This window comes from Arachis ipaensis, chromosome B03 (genome assembly GCF_000816755.2).
Source record: "Arachis ipaensis cultivar K30076 chromosome B03, Araip1.1, whole genome shotgun sequence".
NCBI lineage: Eukaryota > Viridiplantae > Streptophyta > Magnoliopsida > Fabales > Fabaceae > Arachis > Arachis ipaensis.
This window is the reverse complement of record NC_029787.2, coordinates 52,979,273-53,007,221: the sequence shown is the minus strand read 5'-3', so window position 1 is coordinate 53,007,221 and position 27,949 is coordinate 52,979,273. Positions and strand designations below refer to the sequence as shown.

The 27,949-nt window shown below is 37.2% G+C and overlaps 1 long non-coding RNA gene across 1 annotated transcript; it reads left to right on the top strand.

Annotated features, from left to right (window-relative positions):
• On the top strand, positions 2,929–15,070 carry LOC110269692. The gene is made up of 3 exons (XR_002358455.1): positions 2,929–2,939; positions 14,872–14,963; positions 15,034–15,070. It is a non-coding gene; the product is annotated as an uncharacterized LOC110269692 (long non-coding RNA).

Genomic DNA, 27,949 nt, shown 5'->3' with positions numbered 1-27,949 from the left:
CATGCCAGGCAAGTTGAGATCAAGATGGGAAGGTCCATACAGAGTAGAGAAGGCCGAACCGTACGGAGTTTATAACCTAAGCCATCCTTCAAGCTCTGAACTTATCAAAATTAATGGACATCATTTGAAGCTATACCATGAAGAGAGGATGCAGAAGAACAAGGAGCTCGAGATCTTCCTCTTGGAAGATCCCCACATAGCTGAAAATTGAGCTAGTGGAGCGTCCAACTTACGGACGTTAAAGCAAAGTGCTAGGTGGGAGACAACCCACCATGGTATTATCATTCTTTTCTTTATTTTTAATTTTCCTATTCAATAACTCTTCTCTTTATTAGTACATTTCGTGCATCTGCATTTACATACTTTTATTTAAAAAAATTTTTTTTTCACGCGACGCGACCGCATCATTGACGCGTCCGCGTCGCAAGGAGATGGGAGAAAATAATAAATGAACAAAGAGTCACGCAGGAGCGTGGCTGGAGGCATGCCAATGGCACAAATTGCCCCACGTGACTGCGTCACCGACGCATCCGCGTCGAGTGGGAACATTGGCCTCCCACGCGACCGCGTCACCCACACGGCCGCGTGCCCTGGAATTCGACGTAAAAAGGGTGCACCACCAAAAGTTGTGCTAGAGTGGTGTTGGATTGGTTCTGTACACACAATTCTTCCCATGCGACCGCATGACCGACGCGACCGCATCACATCCTTCTATTGGCCACTCACGCGATCGCATGCCCCACGCGATCGCGTCACCCAAGATTTGGCAACAATATAATTTTGAACAGAGAGTTGTGCGAGCGCGAGGCTGCCCTCGCGCCAATAGCATAAAACGGGTCACGCGACCGCGTGACCGACGCGACCGCGTCAATCAGTTTAAGCGCAATTCGCGCGACCGCGTGCCCCACGCGGCCGCGTCGCTTGCGCCGCACAGCTTCCCTAATTTGCCACTTATCTTATCTTTTCTTTTCCCCAAATCCTATTTTCTCTTTTTCCCTACTTCTTTCTTCTTTCTACCTTCTTCCTTCTTTCTCACTTTCTACTCTCTCTCTCTCTCACCCCCATTAGTAAGGTTTTCTTTTCTTCTTCTCTCCTTACTTTTCTATTATTCTTCTTATTTTTATATGTTATCTTCTTTTCTTTTCTTTTTATTTTCATTATCCATATTTTTTTTCTTTCTTTTTTTCCTTTTTACTTGGTGTTGGAAATTTATTTGAGTCATTATTTCTCATTATATGCTTGTGGATTGTTGTAAAATTGTTTGGCAATTAAAAAAGGGTTGCTTGCATGTTCACCTTAATACTTTCTATACCTTATTTACCATGCATGCTATGTGTTTGTGAAAAATCCAATATGGCATTATGCATTTTTCTACATTATTCTACTATTCAATGCTTGCTTTTCACAAATTTCCTTTACTATTGTATTAATTGAAATTAATTGTCAATACAAACGTGATGGTTTATTATGAGTGATGCTTGATCTATTCTACTCATGCCTTTGCCAGCATGCCAATAAACACCTTGCATTCACTTGTCATCATATGCACTAGCTATTTTCCGTTGATGACTTTTCACATGTAGTCATGACCATATTTAACATCATTTACCTTTTAATGTGCATTCATAACCACCCCTTCCCGTTCTTTTCCTTGCTCTATCTCTTCGAATTTAATTTACTTTCTCTTCCCTTTTTCAGAATGGCTACCAAGAAGGGCAAAGAGAAAGCTACTCCCAAATCAACAGCAAGAAGAGGAACAAAGAGAGCACTAGTGGCAGAGCCTTCTTCAACTGCAGTCAAGCCCTCAACAAAAAGGATTAAGAGGATTATAAAGGTCGATGAAAAGGAGAAAGCTTTCCCAGCAAAGGACACTACGCGATTTCCTAATCGCTACTATGAGCAGATGTTCCCCATCCTGGCAAAAAGGAGCTACAGCAACGAATACCTTCTTATCCTCCCGCCCAATATTGCTACCTTTGTTGAGCCGCAAATTGCACAAAGACAATGGGGTTTCCTACAGAGACAGCCGAGGCAGGTCAATCTTTCTTGGGTAGTCGAGTTATACTCCAACTTCCACCTGCCAACCCTGCAGTCTGTCTTTGTCCGTCAGAAGCAAGTCCCCATTACAGAAGAGGCCATTCAAAAAGCTTTAGGTCTTCCCCCTGTTCCAGAAGGATTGGACACCTTTCAAGAAGCCGCACTCAAGTGCCAGATGTACTAATTTGACTGGGACGCCGTTCTCAGAGTTATCGCACTACCTGGCAGCTGTTGGATCTACGGATACCATCGTACCCGCCCTAAGGGAATATCGGCTTCAGCACCTACCTTGGAGGCTCGCGTATGGGTACAGATCATGTCCCATTACATCTTTCCAAGCACTCACGAGTCCTCCTTCACTGCGGACATGGCCATTCTACTATGGTGCATCCTTACAGACCAGCCTCTAAACCTACCAAGACACATCCGGAATGCCATGGGACACGTACAAATCGCGGGCAACTTACCTTTCCCCGCCTTGGTCTCAGATCTTGTCTCAGCAGCCGGAGTCTCCTTCAGAGCTGGGGACACCAAAGCCATAGTTCCACGGGATGATCAATATGTCCCTAATGAGAAATATATCAGACCCTCAGCAGCCACTACAAGCCAGCCCACTGAACCAGCTTAGGACATTCCTCCTTCCGTACCACAAGCACCTACAACAGACCAACTGGTCCATCAGATACTCGAAAGGTTGGATCGGCAGGAACACAAAGCTAAGATGAGTGAGCACCGTCACAAGCGCCGATTCACATACCTCAAGGAGCTGATTATGGGAAAATTCAAGGACTCATACACCCCGGACTCCACTTCCTTTACCAATACAGGGAGCCATGATGGTCCCGACTGTGGAGATACTGCTACCAGCCCACCCCTGTTCCTGACAGATGGCACCGAGGACGGTGCAAAGCCTTAAGTGTGAGAAGGTTGGTCAGTACTTGACTTCCAGAGGTAATTTCTCTTCCCTAAACACCAATAAATTAGGATATTTAGTTTGTTTTTCTTTTATAGAATAGGATAAATTGCATAGTAATAGATTAGTTGCAAGCATGTTCTACTTGATTGAAAAGACAATAATTTTCTTCTAAGACTCTATCTTTGGAACGAAATTTCACTAATTTTAATTAAAATTTTTATGTTAAATTTGCTTGAAGTTGTATTTGGAACATGAATTTTGAGCTAAAGAACACACAACCTGTGAGATTTAAGCCTTTATGCATGGTTACATTATTTAACCATAATTATTTTATTCTTGTGTGTTTACTTCTCTATAATTGTAATCTATATTTTGTTTCATCCTATATGTCCAATGTTTATTATATTTATATGTTTGCATATGATTGAGGCCATTAATTGTTTAGCTCACTTATCCAAATTAAGCCTACCCTTTCAGTTACCTTTGTTAGCCACTTTGAGCCTTTAAATCCCATTTGTTCTATATTTTACCACATTACTAGCCTTAAGCAGAAAAACAATTATATATCCCAAATTGAATCTTTGGTTAGCTTAAGATAGAATTGTGTGTGCTAATTAAGTATGGGAAATTGTGGGAACAAAAGATAATAAGGGAGTGTGTCATGATAATATAATGGGAATTTGGATACCTACTCATGTGAAACTATAAAATTAAAAATCTATGTGCATTGATAAGCTATGTTTATTTTTATGTTTATAAAAAAAAGCAAAAATATTCATTAAATAAATAAGGGGATAAAATTACCCTAATGCTAAGTTAAGAATTCAAGGATCAATGCATGTATGATAAAATTAAAATAAAAAGTTGATACATGAGTATGGAATGTGAAAGAGAAATTCTGGGTAGCTAGGTATGAATTCTAAAGTTATATAGAATATATATAGGTTATGTTAAAGCTTGGGTTAATTAAAGATTCAGTTTATAAGCTTACCTAACCATATGTGTATCCTTACCATTACCTTGGCCCCATTACAGCCTTGAAAAGACCTCATGATGTTTGCATTGGTATATTAAATGTTGTTGATTGATTAGGAGAAGAACAAAAATTAGAGAGCATGATTAGAGAAGGATAGAGTGATTGCCCTATACACTAGAGAGATTAGAGCTTGCATACACCATCAGTGAGGGTTCAATGCTTAAATTTCTGTGTTCTCTGCTTTCATGAGCTGCCTTCTTGCATTTCTATCTATTCTTACTGTATAAGAATTGAATTAGTGGAATTTGATTTGTAATTGTTTTGAAGAGCTTATTTAGTATTGATCAAGTGGACAAGGACCATATAGTTGCATTCACATATATAGATTGCATTGCATTGCATGAGTTTTACATGTTCCTACTCATCTGTTTTATGGTTTATATTGTGTTTAATTGTGTGGTTTTATCATGATCTTTACCAACTTGTTCATTAAATAAGCATGCATTTGTAATTCCTTCCTAAAGATGCTTTATGATTGAAAACTTGCTTCCTAGAGATTTTTAATTATGTATTTTAATTCTCCTATATTCTATTCGATGCCGTGATCTGTGTGTTAAGTGTTTCAGGCTTTATAGGGCATGAATGAGTTGGAGATTGGAAAGGAAGCTTGCAAAAATGGAAGGAACAAAAGAAATTGAGGAGATGACCAGCGAGGAGTGACGCAGTCGCATGGCTCACGCGATCGCGTGGATTGGAATAGCACAGGTGACGCGGAGGCGTGGACGACGTGCCCGCGTGGAAAAGCAAAACGCCGAACGACGCGTCTGCATGAATGACGCGATCGCGTGACGTGTGCGATCTGCAAAATCTGCAGAATCGCTGGGGGCGATTTTGGGCCCTACTTTGACCCAGTTCTCGGCCCGAAAAAATAGACTAGAGCCAGAGGACATGCAGAACCAACAACAACATTCATTCTACACAGTTTTTAGTTTTTAGATCTAGTTTTACTCCTTCCCTAGGTTTTTCTCTCTACACATTCATAGTTCTTAGGATTTTATTTCTATTGCTTTTTGCATTGGGTTATTGAGAAGATTTATTACCTCATCAAGACTTTGTCATTCTAGTTCATTTTCTTAACTTGGCTTTACTCTTCCATGTCATTTAATTTACTCAATTTTACTATTGGATTATTTTAGAATTTATTAATACAAGAGTTACTTTTATTTTTAATTGATTCCTTTGAGTTTTATTTATCATGTCTTTCTTTAATTCTCTTTTCTATGTTATGACTTCCACGTTCACAATGAGCGAGTAGTTCCCGAACTTGATGGGGAGTTGATTGAAAGGAACCCTTGAGTTGGAATGTTCAAAGGAGAAATTTTAATTGGGTTTATTGTTGGATTGCTCTCTAGTCACTAACGCCAGTTCTTCCAAGTAAGCGGATTGGGACTTGTGAATAGAAACAGCATTCCAACTTGTTTGACGTTCCCTTACCTAGTAAGGGATAACTAAACAGAACAACCTTCAATTATCAATTAATCTTGAGAGTACTGCAACAAGAATAGGGCTTCCAACTAATCTACTCCCAGTCAAGGCTTTTATTTAATTTACTTAATTTCTCCAATTTAATTTCCTGTTTATTCAACTCAAACTCTTTTTGAAAACATCTGATTAATAAAATAGCACACCTTTCTACAACTCGTTGGGAGATGACCTGGGATTCATACTCCCAGTATTTTAATTTTAATTTTGTGACAACCCTTCTAAATTGATAAGCGGATTTCTGGTTGGTTAAGAACTATACTTGCAACGCATATTTTATAACAATTCTTGACTCGCCAATTTTCGCCACGTCACCGCCACTGCTGGAGATCCGCCTGATCTGGTCTGAAGGAAAGGAAGAGGTTCAGGCCGCCGTTGCTACTTGCGTTGTGAGCTTTTGCACCAGCCACCACCGCAGGTGTCGCTGTCGGAGAAGGGAGCTGCATCTCTATGATTCTGGCCGCCGGGAGTGGTTCTGTGACTTTCGGAATCGCCGCTAGAGCTCCGGGCTGAGCTTCTGCCACTTGAGACCCTGCTGCTGTCGCCGAAAAAGTTTTCCGGTAAGGATTTTAGTTGAGGTTTCTGCCTTTTTGGATTTCAAGAAGGTTTAACGCTGCGTGGTTTTTATAGTTGATCCACCGAAGCTTCTGGCCGCCGCCGGAGCTGTTGCCGGGCCGGTTCGAAATTGCAGCTGCACCATTGTGTTATTCGGTAAGAAATTATGTTTCGAAAAGCCTCGCGTTAGTATTCGTTTGTGTTTGGTTAATGAATGAGTTTTGGGTAACGTGGGGGTCGAGTCCTGATTATTATATATTGCAATTAGTGTTGCTATGGTTATTGCGAAAGTGGCTGGGAGCTGAGGTTTTGGTTGCCGTCAGTTCGGGTTGAGGCAAAAAGGACTATGTGAGACGTTTGGATTATGGAATTTGCGTTTTGAGGTAGGGCACTTTCCAAAAACTATATTCTTATATATTGGAATTATTACATATGGATACTGATGTGAGAGAATGTGTATTTGGTGATTGTATCGGCCTTATGTATGGCTTGATTTGCCTTGGTTGATTATGAACGTCTGTTGGTTGAATTGTTGTGTGGTTTTGTGAAACGAAATGCTTTTCAAGTTGATTCTTTTAAAGCTTTGAGATCGAGTTTAATCCGTTGAGAATTGAATTGAGTTAATTTTATTGGGAATGTGAAAAATACAATCCACTCTTGAATTCAGCCTGGCTTGCTTTAAAGGATCTAGTTTTTGATGAATGATTGTTACTGAACCGTTTCTTTGAAACTTTAGAAATGAGTTTATTCGGCTGATAATGATTTGATTTTTGAAACGGTTTTCTTGAAATATGGTATTGAGATTAATTGTTGGATTTTGACTTGCTTTTGAATTGACTTTGGATTCTGGGCTGTTGGAAAAGATTGTGGAATGGTTTTGTTGGGACCCAGACCGGGTGGCAAAGTCCAAGTTTTAGGGGAGATGCTGCCAAAATTTCTATAAAATCCGAGTCTTTATTGAAATGTTGTCTGGGAAAAATGATGAGCTGAAGGCTTCTACTATTTTAGTTGAAAAATCAAGAAAATGATGATTCATGCTTTTGAAATGAATTATTAAAGAGGGAATTGTGATTTAGTCTTGCTTCTTAAGAAAGGCATTGTATCTTTTTCAGGAGAAAGTTATTTAGATAAAACTTATGTTTTAAAGCCGTTTTAAATGTGACAAGGGCAATGCCTTTGAATTTGACTTGAGGGTTTCAATTAGAGGAGTTTCAATGATGTTGAAAGAACCTAAATGTCTATTGACAAGTTTCATTTTGAAATGTTTTGGGAAAGGTTTTAAGTACTCTTTGAACTCTAAATTCTTGCAAGACTAAAACAATTTTGAATAGTTGAAACGTTCTAGAATTTATCAGGGAGGTTGATGTTGGTTTTGCCTAAGTAAAGGAAATGGCTTGAAAGAAGTAAATGATTACATGACTCGGTTTAGCTTAGATCCTATTTTATTACTCAAATAGGAAAGCCAAGGTTTTAATGATTTTAAATGAATTTGGCGAAATGAGTTATGCTATTCTCCCCTAAGGACTTGGGACCTTGCCGAGAAACTTTGTTATAAAATCCCATTGTTGGATGGATGATTTTGAATGTTTCAAAATGAATCTTTAACTTTCCATGGTTATGGAAGTTTTAAAAAGAGGATGCCGAGAGTGCCATGGTTTTAAAATGGGAATTTACCTTGAGTAAAAGTGGCTTATGAGCCTGAGATGATTTGAGAAATGAGATCTTTAAAGCCAAGGCTGAAAAGAGTTGAAACTTGATTTCAAAGTGAAATGATTTGGGAAATAGTGATTTATGGCTTAAATGCTGATTTTATGAATTGATGATGTTGAATGTGGAAGTGCTGTTTTGTTGTGAGCCAGAATGGCTGTGTATGATTATAAATATTGGTTGGTTCTGGATTGAACCGTGAGCCGGAATGGCTGTGTATGATATGAATATTGGCTAGTTCTGGACTGAACCGTGAGCCGGATGGCTGAGATGGATGTTGATCCATGGATGAGATTGAATGCGTGTATATGCTGAATCATTGATAAATATGAATGTTACACTTCCACTATCGAAGATAAGAGTTTCCCTGGGAGAAAGCAGTGGCTAGCCACTACGTGCTCCAGGTTGAGACTCGAAGCTCTTTTGACCCTATGTCGTCAGGGTGGCCGGGCACTATGAAAGCTCCGGATGAGTTCACCCCCATAAATATTCACCAGTGAGAGTGATGGATATGGATCATGATTATGATCAAGTTTATATTGAGTATAACTCAAGTTGGGGAGACACGATAGAGGGACAGTCCAATGGTTAGCTACCAGGACTTGTCGGGTTGGCTCTATAACCGACAGATGATATCATCAGCCACTAGGACAGGCATGCATCATATGTATCTATGTGACATTGTTTGCGTGTGCATATTGTACTTGGTTTGCCTATGTGATTACTTGAGATTAACTGCTGCTTGTTCTACTTGCTATAACTGTTTGCTTGTGCTTGAACTTCCTATCTGTGTTTGCAACTGGGACTCTGTTGGATTGTGGTGATTGGTTGTTGGATGGATTGTTTGGGCCTAGGGCCGTGGTTGAATTGAGATGGACTGATGGTTGGTTTCCGTTTTGTGGTTATGGTTTGGGAATGTATGAAAGGCTAATTTGGTTCAGCGTGGATAAACCTTTTGAAAGGCTTTTGAATATTGTTTTAAATGAACAGTCTCCTCTTTCAGAAAAGGATTTCAGATTACTCTTTTACTGTAAACCTTTGTTTTTGAAAAGAGGCATAAGACGGTTATTAATCACTGGTACGGTTTATCTTCACGTATCCTATTACAGTAATTCCCAAAAACCCTCTACTGAGAACCCTTTCGCGGATGATGTTCTCACCCCCCTACATTTTTCCCTTTCAGCATATGGGCGCAGAAGTCACGAAGAGTTTATTTAGTTGTTATTGAGATGCTCTGTATTGCTTTAGATTATTTATTGTACCCTCGCCTGTATCTTGATATATTCTGTTAGAGGGTTAGGGATTGTATTGGTTAATGCTTGTAATATGATATATATATCTATGTATATATATGGATGTATCCTTTATGAGTTTTTGTAAGTTGTATGGTATCTATGGATATACGTTATTGAATGAAAGTATTTTGGGAGTGGTATTGCGGTCTAAAGTTTTAAACAGGCTTATATATTAGTATAAAATAGTATAAGTGTCGTCGTAATGTCCAAGCTATCAGAGTTGCGCAGCCGAAAGCGTGAGCTTTGGTAGTTAGGGTGTTACATTATGGTATCAGAGCGGTCTTTCCTGTAGAGCCTGAGGAATGGACCGACTATGCTTTAGTTGCATACTCTGAGTGTCTGTCATGCAATAGTCTTGTCGAATGGCGAGAATTAGAGCTTTATGCATTTGACAATCTATTGATTAACGCCGTTAGTCTTGCATTGCATAATTCTTGGTATTAAGTTTGGCCAGCTTAATACTAGTGAATTATGTATATGAGAGCACTAATAGGTTATCATAGATGATATACGAGTTTTGAGTAAAGCGAATCGCAGGTTTTGGGAACGTTAGAAACTATTTCTCGAGGCTATTCAGTTGTGTCTTGAATTCTGTTCGAGTCGACCTGTTCCTTCATGTCCTAATTTGAAGTTCTTGTTTGCTAATCCTCTTGAAAAGTAGTTTCATTTTTTTCAACTCTATTCCTCTATTCATATGCCTTCTTGATTGATCTTAAGTGCATATGCTTGTTTGAAATCCTTGTTGCATCTATCTTCCTCTATTTGAGTTCTTCTTGATTCCTGTATTCTTTGATATGGCTTTGAACTGGTCCTAATGCACTGTGCATTCTAACTCCTGATTTCGAGTACATTCTTAGAGAAATTATTGATTCAGTTTTTCTCTTATTTGATAGTGATCACAGCAAATTTTGAGATTTTTATGAAAATTGCTGTTGAATAGATGTATTCTTATCTATATGTGAGATTTTGAAGATTTCTTACACAGTTTGACAACTACTCATTTTAATACCTCGCCTGTACTTTTACTGGTTTATGGGACTGCACTTACTTTAAAAGTAAATTGACTTTCTAGTAATTCTACTATAGCTCCAGTGCACATCTTCATTTGATTATGTATTTGGGTATTTTTCAGAATTTTAGAAAGAAATGGATTTTTCGCTTTTATTCCGGTTGAGTTTCGTTTGATAAGCTCCACTTAACTTATTTTGAATTGAGTCTGGTTTAGCATACTACATGGTTTATGCCATTATTGTTCTTTTGAAAATGTTGGATTCATAGCTTTCTTCTTATGAACGGACTCGCTCCTTCTTAAGCTTTTCACCTCTATGAATGTCATACGCGATTCTGTTTTTAATTATACATCTACCTTTTGGGAGCACTACAATCAATCTCAGCTTTCCTTTCTCTGGTGAATCTCATTCTTATATGAGTCAGTTTGATTCGTTTCAAAGTAGTGCATCGTTTATCCTCTCATTGTCTTTACAAGAGTTTTTAGTCAAAGATTTATCCTTGGAAAATTACTAATGATTGAGTTGTCTTTTCCTATGACTTTTGTATTCTTTTGAATCAATTGAAGCTTGTTGATGTCTCTTGCCTAGTGGATCTTGTTTGAGCTATCTTGGTTTAAGATCCTTTCTTGCATGGCTTGACTCCTTTTTAGTACATCTTAAACTTCTTGAATGTTCTTCTGAGATGGTGATTTCAAGAACACTTTTGGAGTCTTGTTTTGAACTTTTTAAAGAAGTTTTGAATTCTCTTTGGAAGAATACTAATTTATTTTCTGTTGTTTGATTGACATTGAAACCATTGCTCAATTTTGACGAAGTTAATTTAAAGTTGGCATACGCTGTTTTAAATGAAGTTTTGGAAAGCTTCCTTGTTTAGTGGAAATCGGGTCATTTGTAACGCACCACTTATTTCCTTTACCAAATTGTAAGCAAATTTTTACTTCGGAGTTTCTTTTCTAAAAAGAGTTTAACTTCCTCTTTCGTACTTGCTATAAATGTTATACACGCTTATTTGAATATGAAACTTTGAGAATTTTGGACAAGCATTTGATTACTTCCGAGTTTTTATGAACTTCTTTTGGTTAGGCTGAACACCTAATTATCTTTCTAAAATATTTGAGAAAATATTTTAGCTTTTAGCCAAACTTGTGTGCATTTTGTTTTTAAAACTTTACATGATCTACTTCAACATGAAATTGTATTGAAGTAAAGCCACATTTATGCTTTTGCTACTGATAAACCCATATTTTATGATATATTTTGTGCCTAATTTAAGTGATTTATTTAATCCTTCACTCACTTATTCATGTTAATTGCATGGTTTTACTTTCCCTTCCTTATTATGTGATGTATGTGAAAAACATGTTTCCTATGCTTTAAAAGTAATTATTTTAATTTCCCTTTATTACCATTCGATGCCGTGATTCGTGTGTTGAGTAGTTTCAGATCTTCTAAGGCAGGAATGACTTAAAGGATGGAAAGAAAACATACAAAAATGGAAGGAAAGCACAAAACGGAGTTTTTGAAGAAACTGGCAGTGACGCGATCGCATGGACGACGCGACCGCGTGCCATTGCAAAATGACAGTGACGCGACCGCATGCTTGACGCGATCGCGCGCCTTAAGCAAAACGCATATGACGCGGACGCATGATTGAAGTGACCGCGTGGCAAGGAAAACTCCAAATGACGCGACCGCGTGACCCACACAGACGCGTGACAGAGGCTACGCACCAGAAATTACAGAAAATACTCCCAGCAATTTCTAAAGCCCTTTTTGGCCCAAATCCAAGTCCAGAAGGCACAGATCAGAGGTTATGAAGTGGGGGAATGCATCCATTCAAGGAGAGTCTCCAATTAGTTACTTTTCATGATTTAGATTTAGTTTGGAGAGGGAGATTCTCTCCTCTCTCTTTAGGATTAGGATTTAAATTAGGATTTTATTCGCTTTCAGGATTATCTCTTTTTACCAGGTTCAATATTCCTTTTATTATTTTCTCAATTTTATTTATAAATTCTTCTATGTTACAGATTACTCTTTTGAATTAATGTTATTTGAGGTATTTCAGTTTACAATTACTCTCTTTTATTTATGTTATTGTTATTCCCAATCTGAAGATATTTTTATTCCAGTAGATTTATTTTTCTCCTTTTGGTCTTGGTTAAGAAATCAGTAACTCTGGAGTTATCAAACTCAACATGATTGATAATCGTTATCTTTGCTAATTGAATTAACTTCAATAATCCCAATCTTTCTTTAGGAATTAACTAGGATTTGAGGATCTAACTAATTAGTCACTTGACCTTCCCTTGCTCTAGCAAAGGTTAACTAAGTGGAATTAAGATTCAATTTTCATCATCATTGATAAGGATAACTAGGATAGGACTTCCAATTTCTCATACCTTGCCAAAAGTGTGTTTTACGGTCATTTATTTACTTTACAGTCTTTTATTTATTTTAATTGCAATTTAAATTACTTGCTCCCTACCTTCAAAACCCCAATTTACAATCTTCATAACCAATAATAAGAACATACTTCCCTGCAATTTCTTGAGAAGATGACCCAAGGTTTAAATACTTCGGTTATCAATTTTTAAGGGGTTTGTTACTTGTGACAACCAAAACGTTTGTAAGAAAGGTTGATTGCTTGGTTTAGAAACTATACTTGCAACGAGGATTTATTCTGAATTCTAAACCATCAATCTTCAGTTCTTTCAGCTACTCTCTTGAAAAATGTTTGTTGCTCAACTTTTCTTCTAGACTGCAAAGTGGTTTTTTCGTAAGTTTTCGACTTTTTCATGAACAATGTATTCGAAAGTATTTGTAATCGTGCTCTTGAGTTCTGTGAGCTTTGTCTTGGGTTTGATATTCTTTTCTGTAAACCTTCTACTTCTTCGACTCAACTTGAATTTGTTTCGAACTAAGGCGCTGGTTCTCTTCTTATTGGTCCTATTGAATTTCTTGGATCCAAGGATTATCTTTGGAGTTGTCAATCGATTTATTTCTGGCAAACTTCTTTGCTTGGACATCCTTGTTTATCTGGAATTGGATACATTCCCTCAAATCTATGAGTAGTACCCTTGATAATTGTTTCTCCGTTCTAGATCTTGTATCCTTCTGAGTAGACTCGAGAATTGTTTTGATATCACGTGCGACTTGTAGACGTAGTAACGCGATGCGTTAGTTCTTTAAGACGTGATATGTGTATACGGAAGTTAAAGCGAAAGGTGTACAACGTTAAGAGTTGTGGGTGTTCTGTTCCTTGCGAACGGGTTTGCGGTTGTTAGGCTTATGATTGGCTATGAGGTTGTAAAATGATTGGTGGAGTTGGGAAATTGAAGTTATGAAGTGGGAGCAAGAATTGTCAGCGAATGTTATGCCGCTGTTTAAATACCAACATGCTTTGCAGCCTTTTACCACACTAATTACCACTTTGCTTTGTGAACGCCTATCTTGATTTGCACCCTATTTTGGCACCTCAAGTTTTTGTAAAGCTTTGAGATCATATGACCTTGTGCATTGAACCTATCTTGTAACGTTTGCTTTGCAATCACACTCCTACCTTTGTATCGTTATGCATACGACCATCCAAGTACTTGAAAAACCATATATATGTTTATATTTTGAGATATTTTTGCTTCTTCCTTAAATGTGTTCAAGGGTGAACTGTTATGAAATTTCTTTCGTTTTGTATCAATTTTCGAGGACGAAAATTTTTGTAAGGTGGGTAGAATGTAAGACCCAGAACCTTTGAAAAGTCTTTTTATGATCAAGTCTCAAATCATATAATTATTTATAGCCTTAATTTCTGAAATTGTTTTATTAAAGATAATTAAGGCAAGTTTTGATTTATTGAATTTGAGATAAGTTATGATTATTATCCAATTTTATAATTATTGAATTATTTTCTATATTTAAACCACAAAGTTGGTGGTTGTGAAATAATAAGGATTTTTATATGATTTTGGACTAAATAATTAATATTTTAGAATATTGATACTACTGTTTTGAGAAAATAAAGTATTTAATTATATTATTTCTAATTATTTGATTTGGACAATTTATTGAAAATAATTTGTGAAATTGACGAGCAAATAGTATTTTCTATATATAAATAGTGTTGGATTTAATTTGGGTTTCAATTACTATATTGTCCACAATTTTATCGAAAATTACCATAATGTCCTTAACCCTAAGTTTCAAAATGAAACCCTAGCTCCCTCAAACCCAAGCAGCCGCAGCTGCTGCCCCTCTCTACCCTAAACACAAACACTCAGCCATATAAAGAATGAAGGAAACAAAATTTGAGAGAGAAGAGGTAGAGAAGGGGGGATCGGAAACACGACCCACACCCATGAAACATTGTTGGCCTAACGGAGGAGAGGGGAGGTGAGGAAGCGCGGCACCGGCGGGCGTCACTGCCGCTGCGCCGTCGTGTTGCATCAGGGAGGGCGAGTGAGTGAGCAAACAGACACGAGAGGGAGAGGATCGCGCCGCCACGGTCGTCCAGGAGAAGCACCGGAGAAGCTGTTGCGCGGCCCAGAATCCGCGTTCAACTCGCCGCCGTTCAGCCCAACCACGAGCTGCTGTCAGAATCATGCGAGGAGGTGTGCGACCCACCGCGCGGAGCTGGCCACCGTGTGCTGTTGCCGTCGCCTCGAATTGCCGCCGCTGTCCCTGTGCCGCCACTGCTGAAGATCCGCCCGATCTGGTCTGAAGGAAAGGAAGAGGTTCAGGCCACCGTTGCTACTTGCGTTGTGAGCTTTTGCACCAGCCACCATCGTAGGTGTCGCTGTCGGAGAAGGGAGCTGCATCTCTGTGATTCTGGCCGCCGAGAGTGGTTCTGTGACTTCCGAAATCACCGCCGGAGCTCCGGGCTGAGCTTCTGCCACTTGAGACCCTGCTGCTGTCGCCGGAAAATTTTGCCGGTAAGGATTTTAGTTGAGGTTTCTGTCTTTTTAGATTTCGAAAAGGTTTAACGCTGCGTGATTTTTATAGTTGATCCACCGAAGCTTCTGGCCGCCGCCGGAGCTGTTGCCGGGCCGGTTCAAAATCGTAGCTTTCCCATTCTGTTATTCGGTAAGAAATTATGTTTCGAAAAGCCTCGCGTTAGTATTCGTTTGTGTTTGGTTAATGAATGAGTTTTGGGTAACATGGGATCGAGTCCTGATTATTATATGTTGCAATTAGTGTTGCTATCGTTATTGCGAAAGTGGCTGGGAGCTGAGGTTTTGGTTGCCGTCAGTTCGGGTTGAGGCGGAAAGGACTCTGTGAGACGTTTGGATTATGGAATTTGCATTTTAAAGTAAGGGCGCTTTCCAAAAACTATATTCTTATATATTGGAATTATTACATATGGATACTGATGTGAGAGAATGTGTATTTGGTGATTGTATCGGCCTTATGTATGGCTTGATTTGCCTTGGTTGATTATGAACGTCTGTTGGTTGAATTGTTGTGTGGTTTTGTGAAACGAAATGCTTTTCAAGTTGATTCTTTTAAAGATTTGAGATCGAGTTTAATCCGTTGAGAATTGAATTGAGTTAATTTTATTGAAAATGTGAAAGATAGAATCTACTCTTGAATTCAGCCTGGCTTGCTTTAAATGATCTGGTTTTTGATGAATGATTGTTACTGAACCGTTTCTTTGAAACTTTAGAAATGAGTTTATTCGGCTGATAATGATTTGATTTTTGAAATGGTTTTCTTGAAATATGGTATTGAGATTAACTGTTGGATTTTGGCTTGCCTTTGAATTGATTTTGGATTCTGGCTGTTGGAAAAGATTGTGGAATGGTTTTGTTGGGACCCGGACCGGGTGGCAAAGTCCAAGTTTTAGGGGAGATGCTGCCGAAATTTCTATAAAATCCGAGTCTTTATTGAAATGTTGTCTGGGAAAAATGATGAGCTGAAGGCTTCTACTATTTTAGTTGAAATATCAAGAAAAGGATGATTCATGCTTTTGAAATGAATTATTGAAGAGGGAATTGTGATTTAGTCTTGCTCATTAAGAAAGGCATTGTATCTTTTTCAGGAGAAAGTTATTTAGATGAAACTTATGTTTTAAAGCTATTTTAAATGTGACAAGGTCAATGCCTTTGAATTTGACTTGAGGGTTTCAATTAGAGGAGTTTCAATGATGTTGAAAGAACCAAAATGTCTATTGACAAGTTTCATTTTGAAATGTTTTGGGAAAGGTTTTAAGTAGTCTTTGAACTCTGAATTCTTGCAAGACTAAAACAATTTTGAATAGATGAAACGTTCTAGAAGTTATCATGGGGGTTGAAGTTGGTTTTGCCTAAGTAAAGGAAACGGCTTGAAAGAAGTAAATGATTACGTGACTCGATTTAACTTATATCCTATTTTATTACTCAAATCGGAAAGCCAAGGTTTTAATGATTTTAAATGAATTTGGCAAAATGAGTTATACTATTCTCCCCTAAGGACTTGGGACCTTGCCGAGAAACTTTGTTATAAAATCCCATTGTTGGATGGATGATTTTGAATGTTTCAAAATGAATCTTTAATTTTCCATGGTTATGGAATTTTTGAAAAGAGGATGCCGAGAGTGGCATGGTTTTAAAAGGGGAATTTACCTTGAGTAAAAGTGGCTTATGAGCCTGAGATGATTTGTGAAATGAGATCTTTAAAGCCAAGGCTGAAAAGAGTTGAAACTTGATTTCAAAGTGAAATGATTTGGGAAAAAGTGATTTATGGCTTAAATGCCGATTTTATGAATTGATGATGTTGAATGTGGAAGTGCTGATTTGTTGTGAGCCGAAATGGCTGTGTATGATTATAAATATTGGTTGGTTCCTGATTGAACCGTGAGCCAGAATGGCTGTGTATGATATGAATATTGGCTGGTTCTGGACTAAACCGTGAGCCAGATGGCTGAGATAGATGTTGATCCATGAATGAGATTGAATGCATGTATATGCTGAATCATTGATAAATGTGAATGTTGCACTTCCACTATTGGAGATAAAAGTTTCCCTGGGAGAAAGCAGTGGCTAGCCACCACGTGCTCCAGGTTGAGACTCGAAGCTCTTTTGACCCTATGTCGTCAGGGTGGCCGGGCACTGTGAAAGACCCGGATGAGCTCACCCCCATAAATATTCACTAATGAGGGTGATGGATATGGATCATGATTATGATCAAGTTTATATTGAGTATAACTCGAGTTGGGGAGACACGACAGAGGGACAGTCCAATGGTTAGCTACCAGGACTTGTCGGGTTGGCTCTATAACCGACAGATGATATCATCAGCCACTAGGACAGGCATGCATCATATGCATCTATGTGACATTGTTTGCGTGTGCATATTGTACTTGGTTTGCCTATGTGATTACTTGAGATTAACTGCTGCTTGTTCTACTTGCTGTAACTGTTTGCTTGTGCTTGAACTTCCTATCTGTGTTTGCAACTGAGACTCTGTTGGGTTGTGGTGATTGGTTGTTGGATAAATTGTTTGGGCCTAGGGCCGTAGTTGAATTGAGATGGACCGATGGTTGGTTTTGGTTTTGTGGTTATGGCTTGGGAATGTATGAAAGGCTAATTTGGTTTAGCATGGATAAACCTTTTGAAAGGCTTTTGAATATTGTTTTAAATGAACAGTCTCCTCTTTCAGAAAAGGATTTCAGATTTCTCTTTTACTGTAAACCTTTGTTTTTGAAAAAAGGCATAAGACGGTTATTAATCACTGGTACGGTTTATCTTCACGTATCCTATTACAGTAATTCCCAAAAACCTTCTACTGAGAACCCTTTCGAGGATGATGTTCTCACCCTCCTACATTTTTCCCCTTTCAGGATATGGGCACAGAAGTCACGAAGAGTTTATTTAGTTGTTGTTGAGATGCTCTGTATTGCTTTAGATTATTTATTTTACCCTCACCTGTATCTTGATATATTCTGTAAGAGGGATAGGGATTGTATTTGTTAATGCTTGTAATATGATATATATATATATATATATATATATATATATATATATATATATGTATATATATGGATGTATCCTTTATGAGTTTTTGTAAGTTGTATGGTATCTATGGATATATGTTATCGAACGAAAGTATTTTGGGAGCAGTATTGCGGTCTAAAGTTTTAAACAGGCTCATATATTAGTATAAAATAGTATAAGTGTCATCGTAATATCCGAGCTATCAGAGTTGCGCAGCCGGAAGCGTGAGCTTTGGTAGTTAGGGTGTTACAAAAGTAGTTGGTAAGAATTATTAATCCAGAAAAATAAATAACTCTAAAACCTTAACTTTTTCTCATACACTTTTTACACCCAAGTTAATGTTTGCTTTCTTAATTTCTCTGATTATTGTTCAATGCAATTTGAACCTAAAACACTCTTTTTTGCTTGTCTGACTAAGCAAATTACTCAATTATTGTTGCTTGATCCATCATTCCTCGTGGGATCGACAATTACTCACCTGAGGTATTACTTGGTATGATCCGGTGCACTTGCCGGTTCAGTTGTGGTTTTCTAAATCCGTACAAAAATTTTGGCACCGTTGTCGGAGATTGACTGTAATCGACGACTACCCGTTGTTTGATTGCTTAGATTAGATGTTCTTTTCTTTAATTTTATTTAATTTTCTTCTTTAAATTTTCAAATACTTAGTTTAAGCTAATTTAAATTCTTTCCCTTAATTTCAAAATTAAGTTTGGTGTCCCCTTAGTTCTTTTATTTTATTTTATTTTTCCTAGTTATTTTTTCTTATTAATTTCAAAATTCTTAGTCTATTTTACCTGTTAGTTTTTCACAATCCTTGTTTTATTTATTCAGTTTATTCTGTTTTATTTTTTCTACTCAAGTTACTTCACTGGGAATTCTCTTCACTCTGACGTAGTGATTCCCACTTTTTCTTGTTTTCTGTTTGTTTATGAGTAGAAACAGGAACAAAAAACCTCTTGTAGAATTTGATCCTGAGATTGAGAGGACTTTAAGAAGGCGTTTACAACAGACTAGAGCTTATAAAGCTGTTGAGAATCTCAAGGACAATTTTGAGAAAGAAGATGAAGGATCTACTATGGATCCAAACAACAATAACAATGTTGTTAATCCTCATGTTCTCAATGCTCCTAATATGCCTGAGCAATTGATGAGTGGATAATTTATACGCTTTTGGCCTTGTTTTTACATAGTTTTTAGTATGTTTTAGTTATTTTTATTATATTTTTATTAGTTTTTATGCAAAAATCACATTTCTGGACTTTACTATAAGTTTGTGTGTTCTTCTATAATTTCAAGTATTTTCTGGCTGAAATTGAGGGACCTGAGCAAAAGTCTGATTCAGAGGCTGAGAAAAGACTGCAGATGCTGTTGGATTCTGACCCTCCTGCACTCAAAGTGGATTTTCTGGAGCTATAGAAGCCCAATTGGCACGCTCTCAATTGCGTTGAAAATTAGACATCTTAGGCTTTCAAGCAATATATAATAGTCTATATTTTTCCCGAGATTTGATGGCCCAAACTGGCGTCTAAACGCGAACCAGAGACCCTTTTCTGGCGTAAAACGCCAGAACTGGCACCAGAACTGGAGTTAAACGCCCAAACTGGCATCCAAGATGGTATTTAACTCTAGAAAAGGCCTATGCACGTGTAAAGCTCAATGCTCAGCCCAAGCACTCACAAAGTGGGCCCCGAAAGCGGATTTCTGCACTCTCTACACTTAGTTACTCAATTTCTGTAATCCTTAGTAACTAGTTTAGTATAAATAGCACTTTTTACTATTGTATTCACACTTTATAATCTTATCATCTTAGGACTTTTAGGTTACGTTTTGGAGGCTGGCCATTCGGCCATGCCTAGACCTTTTTCTCTTATGTATTTTCTACGGTGGAGTTTCTACACCTCATAGATTAAGGTGCGGAGCTTTGCCGTTCTTCATGAATTATTGCAAGGACTATTGTTTCTCTTTCAATTCACCCTTACTTCTTCTCCAAGATATACTCTTGTACTTAATTCAGTTAAGTCAGAATGAAGGGGTGACCCGTGACAACCACCAACTATCTTCGTTACTCGCTTAGCCAAGATCCGCGTGCCTGACAACCACAAGCGGTCTACATGTTGTTCAACGTAGTCATTGGACGATAGCCTGAGTATAGTCTCTTGAGTCTATGAGATTAGAACCTTCGTGGTAGAGGCTAGAACCAATTAGCAGCATTCCTGAGATCCGGAAAGTCTAAACCTTGTCTGTGGTATTCCGAGTAGGATTTGGGAAGGGATGACTGTGACGAGCTTCAAACTCGCAAATGTTGGGCGCAGTGACAGTGTGCAAAAGGATAGAGAGATCCTATTCCAACACAAGTGAGAACTGACAGAGGTTCAGAAGCAACAAAGCATCTCCAAACGCTTATCTGAAATTCCCACCAATGAATTTCATAAGTATATTTATTTTAATTTACATTTTATTTATCTTTCAATTATCAAAACTCATAACAAATTGAATCCGCCTGACTAAGATTTACAGGGTGACCATAGCTTGCTTCAAGCCGACAATCTCCGTGGGATCGACCCTTACTCGCGTAAGGTATTACTTGGACGACCCAGTGCACTTGCTGGTTAGTTGTACCGGAGTTGTGAAAAGTGTGATCATAATTCCGTGCACCAAGTTTTTGGCGCCGTTTCCAGGGATTGTTTGAGTTTGAACAACTGATGGTTCATCTTGTTGCTTAGATTGGGTAATTTTATTTTATGTTTAAGTTTTTTATCTTTATTTTCGAAAAAAATACAAAAAAAATATTTAATAAAATCATAAAGCCAAAAAAAAATTTTGTGTTTCTTGTTTGAGTCTTGTGTCAAATTTTAAGTTTGGCGTCAACTGCATGTTTTTAATTTTTCTTAGATTTTCGAAAATTCATCATGTGTTCTTTCTTGATCTTCAAGTTGTTCTTGATGGTTTTCTTTGTTTAATCTTGTGATTTTCTTGTTTTGTGTTTTTTATTATTTTTCATATGCATTTTCGAATTCATAGTGTCTAAACATAAAAAAAAATTTCTAAGTTTGGTGTCTTGCATGTCTTTCTTTTCTTAAAAATTTTCAAAAATATGTTATTGATGTTCATCATGATCTTCAAAGTGTTCTTGGTGTTCATCTTGACATTCAAAGTGTTCTTGCATGTATTATTTGTTTTGATCTTAAATTTTTATGTTTTGTTTCATTTTGTTGTTTTTCTCTCTCCTCATTAAAAATGCAAAAGTAAAAAAAATATATCTTTTTCTTATTCTTCTTATAATTTTCGAAATTTTGAGTTGACTTGGTCAAAATTTTTTAAAATTTAGTTGTTTCTTGTTAGTCAAGTCAAAATTTCAATTTAAAAACTTTATCTTTTCAAATATTTTTCAAAATCAATTCTTTTTCAATTTTTTTTATGATTTTCAAATTTCATTTTTAAAATTTTTCAAAATCTTTTTTATTTTTCTTTTAATTTTTTTGAAAATTTTAAAACTAATTTTTCAAAATCTTTTTTTTAATTTTATTTCATATTTTCGAAAATCCTTGCTAACAATTAATGTTTTGATTCAAAAATTTCAAGTTTGTTACTTTCTTGTTAAGAAAGGTTCAATCTTTAAATTCTAGAATCATATTTTTTAGTTTCTTGTTAGTCAAGTCATCAACTTTAATTTTAAAAATCAAATCTTTTTAATTTCTATTTCAATTATTTTTCAAAATAAATTTCAATCATATCTTTTTTAAAAATTTTAATTTCAAAATCTTTTTCTAACTTCTTATCTTTTCAAAATTTATTTTCAAATCTTTTTCAATTAACCACTTGAGTTGTTTGTTTTAATTTTAAAAAGTTTACTATTTCTTAGCTTTTTCAAAACCACCTAACTACTTTTTTCTCTCATTAATTTCGAAAACTAACTAACAAATTTTTCAAAAATCTTTTTAATTAATTTATTTATTTAGTTTTCAATTTGCTTTTACTTCTTTTCTTAAATTTCGAATTCTAACTTATAATTAAAATAAAAACAAAAATATTTTTCTTTTCTTTTAATTAATATTCGAATAATCTCTCTCTCATCTCTTTCTATTTATTTATTCAATAACACTTCTCTTCTACTCATTTAGTAATTCGAACCCTCTCTCTCCCTCTCCCTCTCTCTCTCTGTGTGTGTTCGAATTTCTTCTTCCTTCTTCATTCTATTCTTCTTTTCCTCTGACACATAAAGAAATTTCTATAATGTGACATAGAGGATTCCTCTTCTTTTCTATTCTCTTCTTTCTCATATGAGCAGGAACAGGGATAAAGACATTCTTGTTAAAGCTGATCCTGAACCTGAAAGGACTTTGACAGAGAGGACCTTACAAAAATTTTTGAAAAAGAAGCAGACAAGGCAGCCGAACCCAACAACAATGGTGGAGATGCAAAGAAGATGCTTGGTGACTTTACTGCACCAACTTCTGACTTCTATGGAAGAAGCATCTCAATTCTTACAATTGGAGCAAACAACTTTGAGCTTAAGCCTCAATTAGTTTCTCTAATGCAGCAGAATTGCAAGTTTCATGGACTTCCATTGGAAGATCCTCATCAGTTCTTAGCTGAATTCTTGCTAATCTGTGACACTATTAAGACCAATGGGATTAATCCCAAGGTCTACAGACTTATGCTTTTTCCCTTTGCTGTAAGAGACAGAGCTAGGATATGGTTGGACTCACAACCTAAAGAAAGCCTGAACTCTTGGGAAAAGTTGGTCAATGCTTTCTTGGCCAAATTCTTTCCACCTCAAAAGATGAGCAAGCTTAGAGTGGAAGTCCAAACCTTCAGATAGAAGGAAGGTGAATCCCTCTATGAAGCTTGGCAAAGATACAAGCAATTGATCAGAAGGTGTCCTTCTGATATGCTTTCAGAATGGAGCATCTTATGTATATTCTATGATGGTCTGTCTGAGTTGTCCAAGATGTCATTGGACCACTCTGCTGGTAGATCTCTTTATTTGAAGAAAACACCTGCAGAAGCTCAGGAACTCATTAAGATGGTTAGAAATAACCAGTTCATGTACACTTCTGAAAGAAATCTTGTGAATAATGGGATGACTCAGAAGAAAGGAGTTCTTGAGATTGATACTCTGAATGCCATATTGGCTCAGAATAAAATATTGACTCAGCAAGTCAATATGATTTCTCAGAATCTGACTGGAATGTAAGCTACATCTGGCAGTACTAAAGAAGCTTCCTTTGAAGGAGAAGCTTATGACCCTGAGAATCCTGGAATGGAAAAAGTGTATTACATGGGAGAATCCTATGGAAACACTTACAGTCCTTCATGGAAAAATCATCCTAACTTCTCATGGAAGGATCAGCAGAAGCCTAATCAAGGCTTCAATAATAATAATGATGGGAGAAATAGGTTTGGCAATAGCAAGCCTTTTCCATCATCTTCTCAGCAACAGACAGAGAATTCTAAGCAGAGCCTCTCTGACTTAGCAACCATAGTCTCTAATCTAACTAAGACCACTCACAGTTTCATGACTAAAACAAGGTCCTCCATTAGAAATCTGGAGGCACAAGTGGGTCAGCTGAGTAAAAGAGTTACTGAAACTCCTCATAGTACTTTCCCAAGCAATACAAAAGAGAATCCCAAAAGAGAGTGCAAGGCCATAACTATATCCAAAGTGGCTAAACCTAGAGAGAGTAAAAAGGCAGTGATTTCCAGTGAGGAAGACCTTGCTGGACATCCACTGACCAATAAGGAGTTCCCTATTGAGGAACCAAAGGAATCTGAGGCTCATATAGAGACCATAGAGATTCCATGGAACTTAATACTGTAGTTCATGAGCTCTGATGAAGATTCTTCCTCTGATGAGGATGAAGATATTGTTGAAGAGCAAGCAGCTCGGTATCTAGGAGCAATCATGAAACTGAATGCCTTGGTTCAACAGAAATTACCTCAGAAGAAACCAGATACCAGAAAGTTCTTAATACCTTGTACCATAGGCACCATGACCTTTGAGAAGGCTCTGTGTGACCTGGGGTCAGGAATAAACCTCATACCACTCTCTGTAATGGAGAAACTAGGGATCTTTGAGGTACAAGCTGCAAGGATCTCATTAGAGATGGCAAACAAATCAATGAAACAGGCTTATGGACTTGTAGAGGATGTCTTAGTGAATGTTGAAGGCCTTTACATCCCTACTGACTTCATAATCCTAGACACCGGGAAGGATGAGGATGAATCCATTATCCTTGGAAGACCCTTCCTAGCCACAGCAATGGTTGTGATTGATGTGGACAGAGGAGAGTTAGTCCTTCAATTGAATGAGGATTACCTTGTGTTTAAGGCTCAAGGATCTTCTTCTGTAACCATGGAGAGAAAGCATGAAAAGCTTCTCTCAATACAGAGTCAAAAAGAGCCCCACACTCAACTCCTAAGTTTGGTGTTGGGAGGCCACCATTAAGCTCTGAGTCTCTGTGAAGCTCTCTAAGAGCTCACTATCAAGCTATTGACATTAAAGAAGCACTTATTGAAAGGCAACCGAATCTTATTTATCTATGTTAATTACTTTCTCATTTCATTTTCCTTTGTTAGTTTATGTTTTCTTTAGGTTGATGATCATGTGGAATCATAAAAACAGCTACAGAATTAAAATAAAATCAAAAATAGCTTAAAAAATAGCACACCCTGGAGGACAGGCTTACTGGTGTTTAAACGCTAGTAAGGATAGCAGAATAGGCGTTTAATGCCCATGCAGGCAGCATTCTGGGCATTTAACGCCAGAAATGGCAGCATTCTGGGCGTTCAGAAAAACGCCCAGTAAAGAAGGCGTTAAATGCCCAAAGAAATTAAGTGGAGAGATTCATATCAAAAGCCCATCACTAGAAAGAGGATGGAGCAAACAAGAAAGCCCACTCATGGACCTCAGAAAGAGCCATGAGGGAAGAGCAACAAAGGCAAGGAAGAGATATTGAGGAGCTCAAGCACTCCATAGGATCTTCAAAAGGAAGAACTAGCCGCCGTCACTAAGGTGGACCCGTTCTTTAATTTCCTTGTTCTTATTTTTCTATTTTTCGGTTTTTATGCTTTATGTTCTATCTATGTTTTTGTCTTTATTACATGATCATTAGTGTTTAGTGTCTATGTCTTAAAGCTATGAATGTTCCATGAATCCTTCACCTTTCTTAAATGAAAAATGTTTTCTGAAAAAAAAAGAAGTACATAAATTTCGAATTCTATCTTGAAAATAGTTTAAAATTATTTTGATGTGGTGGCAATACTTTTTATTTTCTGAATGAATGCTTGAACAGTGCATATTTTTTATAGTGAAGTTTATGAATGTTAAAATTGTTGGCTCTTGAAAGAATAATAGAAAAAGAGAAATGTTATTGATAATCTGAAAAATCATAAAATTGATTCTTGAAGCAAGAGAAAGTAGTGAAAAATGAAAAGCTTGCGAAAAAAATAGCGAACAATAAAGAAAAAAAGAAAGAAAAAGAAAAAGCAAGCAGAAAAAGCCAATAGCTCTTTAAACCAAAAGGCAAGAGCAAAAAGCCAATAACCTTTTAAACTAAAAGGCAAGGGTAAAAAGGATCCAAGGCTTTGAGCATTAATGGATAGGAGGGCTCAAAGGAATAAAATCCTGGCCTAAGCTACTAAATCAAGCTGTCCCTAACCATGTGCTTGTGGCGTGAAGGTGTCAACTATCTGAATTCTGAGTTCCTATGGATGCCAATCATTATGAACTTCAAAGGATAAAGTGAGATGCCAAAACTGTTCAGAAGCAAAAAGCTACTAGTCCTGCTCATCTAATTGGAACTAAGCTTCATTGATATTTGAAACTTATTGTATTTTCTCTTCTTTTTATCCTATTTTGTTTTTGGTTGCTTGGGGACTGGTGCACGAAATTGTGATCATCAATGGCGCCAACAACTTGGTACACACAATTGTAATCTCAACTCTTTGTCACAACTCCGCACAACTAACCAGCAAGTGTACTGGGTCGTCCAAGTAATAAACCTTACGTGAGTAAGGGTCGATCCCACGGAGATTGTTGGCTTGAAGCAAGCTATGGTCATCTTGTAAATATCAGTCAGGCAGATTCAAATGCTTATGGAGAATTGATAATTAAAAGATGAATAAAATATAAAATAGGATAGAGATACTTATGTAATTCGTTGGTGAGAATTTCAGACAAGCGTATGAAGATGCTTTGTTCCTTCTGAACCTCTGCTTTCCTATTGCCTTCATCCAATCATTCATACTCCATTCCATGGCAAGCTGTATGTTGGGTTTCACCGTTGTCAATGGCTACCTCCCGTCCTCTCAGTGAAAATGGTCCAAATGTGCTGTCACTGCACGGCTAATCATCTGTCGGTTCTTTATCATGTTGGAATAGGATCCATTGATCCTTTTGCGTCTATCACTACGCCCAACACTCGCGAGTTTGAAGCTCGTCACGATCATCCCTTCCCAGATTATACTCAGAATACCACAAACAAGGTTTAGACTTTCCGAATCTCAAGAATGGCCGCCAATAATTCTAGCCTATACCACGAAGGTTTTAATCTTAGATTAAAAATCCAAGAGATACACATTCAAGCTTGTTTGCATGTAGAACAGAAGTAGTTGTCAGGCACGCGTTCATAGGTGAGAATGGTGATGAGTGTCACATAATCATCACATTCATCATGTTCTTGAGTGCGAATGAATATCTTGGAGAAGAAATAGGCTTGAGTTGAATAGAAAAACAATAGTACTTTGTATTAATTCATGAGGAATAGCAGAGCTCCACACCTTAATCTATGGTGTGTAGAAACTCCACCATTGAAAATACAAAAGTGATAATGGTGTTCATTGGCTTCGGCCCCAGAGGGGGAACCAGAATGACCAAGATGAAAATACAATAGTAAAAGGTCCTATTTATAGAGAACTAGTAGCCTAGGGTTACAGAAATAAGTAATTAATGCAGAAATCCTCTTCCAGGCCCACTTGGTGTGTGCTTGGGCTGAGCATTGTAGCTTTCACATGTAGAGACTTTTCTTGAAGTTAAACGCTAGCTTTTGTGCCAATTTGGGCGTTTAACTCCAGCTTTTATGCTAGTTCTGCATTTTGACGCCAGAATTTTTATGCTGACTTAGAACGCCGGAAAGCCCAGGATGTCTACTTTCCAATGCAATTGAGAGCATGCCAATTAGGTATCTGTAGCTCCAGAAAATCCACTTTGAGTGCAGGGAGGTCAGAATCCAACAGCATCTGCAGTCCTTTTTCAGCCTCTGAATAAGATTTTTGCTCAGGTCCCTCAATTTTAGCTAGAAAATACCTGAAATTACAGAAAAATACACAAACTCATAGTATAGTCCAGAAAATGTGATTTTTATTTAAAAACTAATAAAAATATAATAAAAAGTAACTAAAATATATTAAAAACTACCTAAAAACAATGCCAAAAATCGTATAAATTATCCGCTCATCACAACACCAAACTTAAATTGTTGCTTGTCCCCAAGCAACTAAAAACAAAGTAGGATAAAAAGAAGAGAATATACAATGAATTCCAAAAATATCTATGAAGATCAGTCTTAATTAGATGAGCGAGGCTATTAGCTTTTTGCTTCTGAACAGTTTTGGCATCTCACTTTATCTTTTGAGGTTAAGAATGATTGGCATCTATAGGAACTCAGAATTCAGATAGTGTTATTGATTCTCCTAGTTCAGTATGTTGATTCTTAAATACAATTACTTTATGAGTCTTGGCCGTGACCCTAAGCATTTTGTTTTCCAGTATTACCACCGGATACATAAATGCCACAGACACATAACTGGGTGAACCTTTTCAGATTGAGACTCAGCTTTGCTAGAGTCCCCAATTAGAGGTGTCCAGAGCTCTTAAGCACTCTCTTATTGTTTTGGACCAAGACTTTAACCACTCAGTCTCAAGCTTTTCACTTGACACCCTC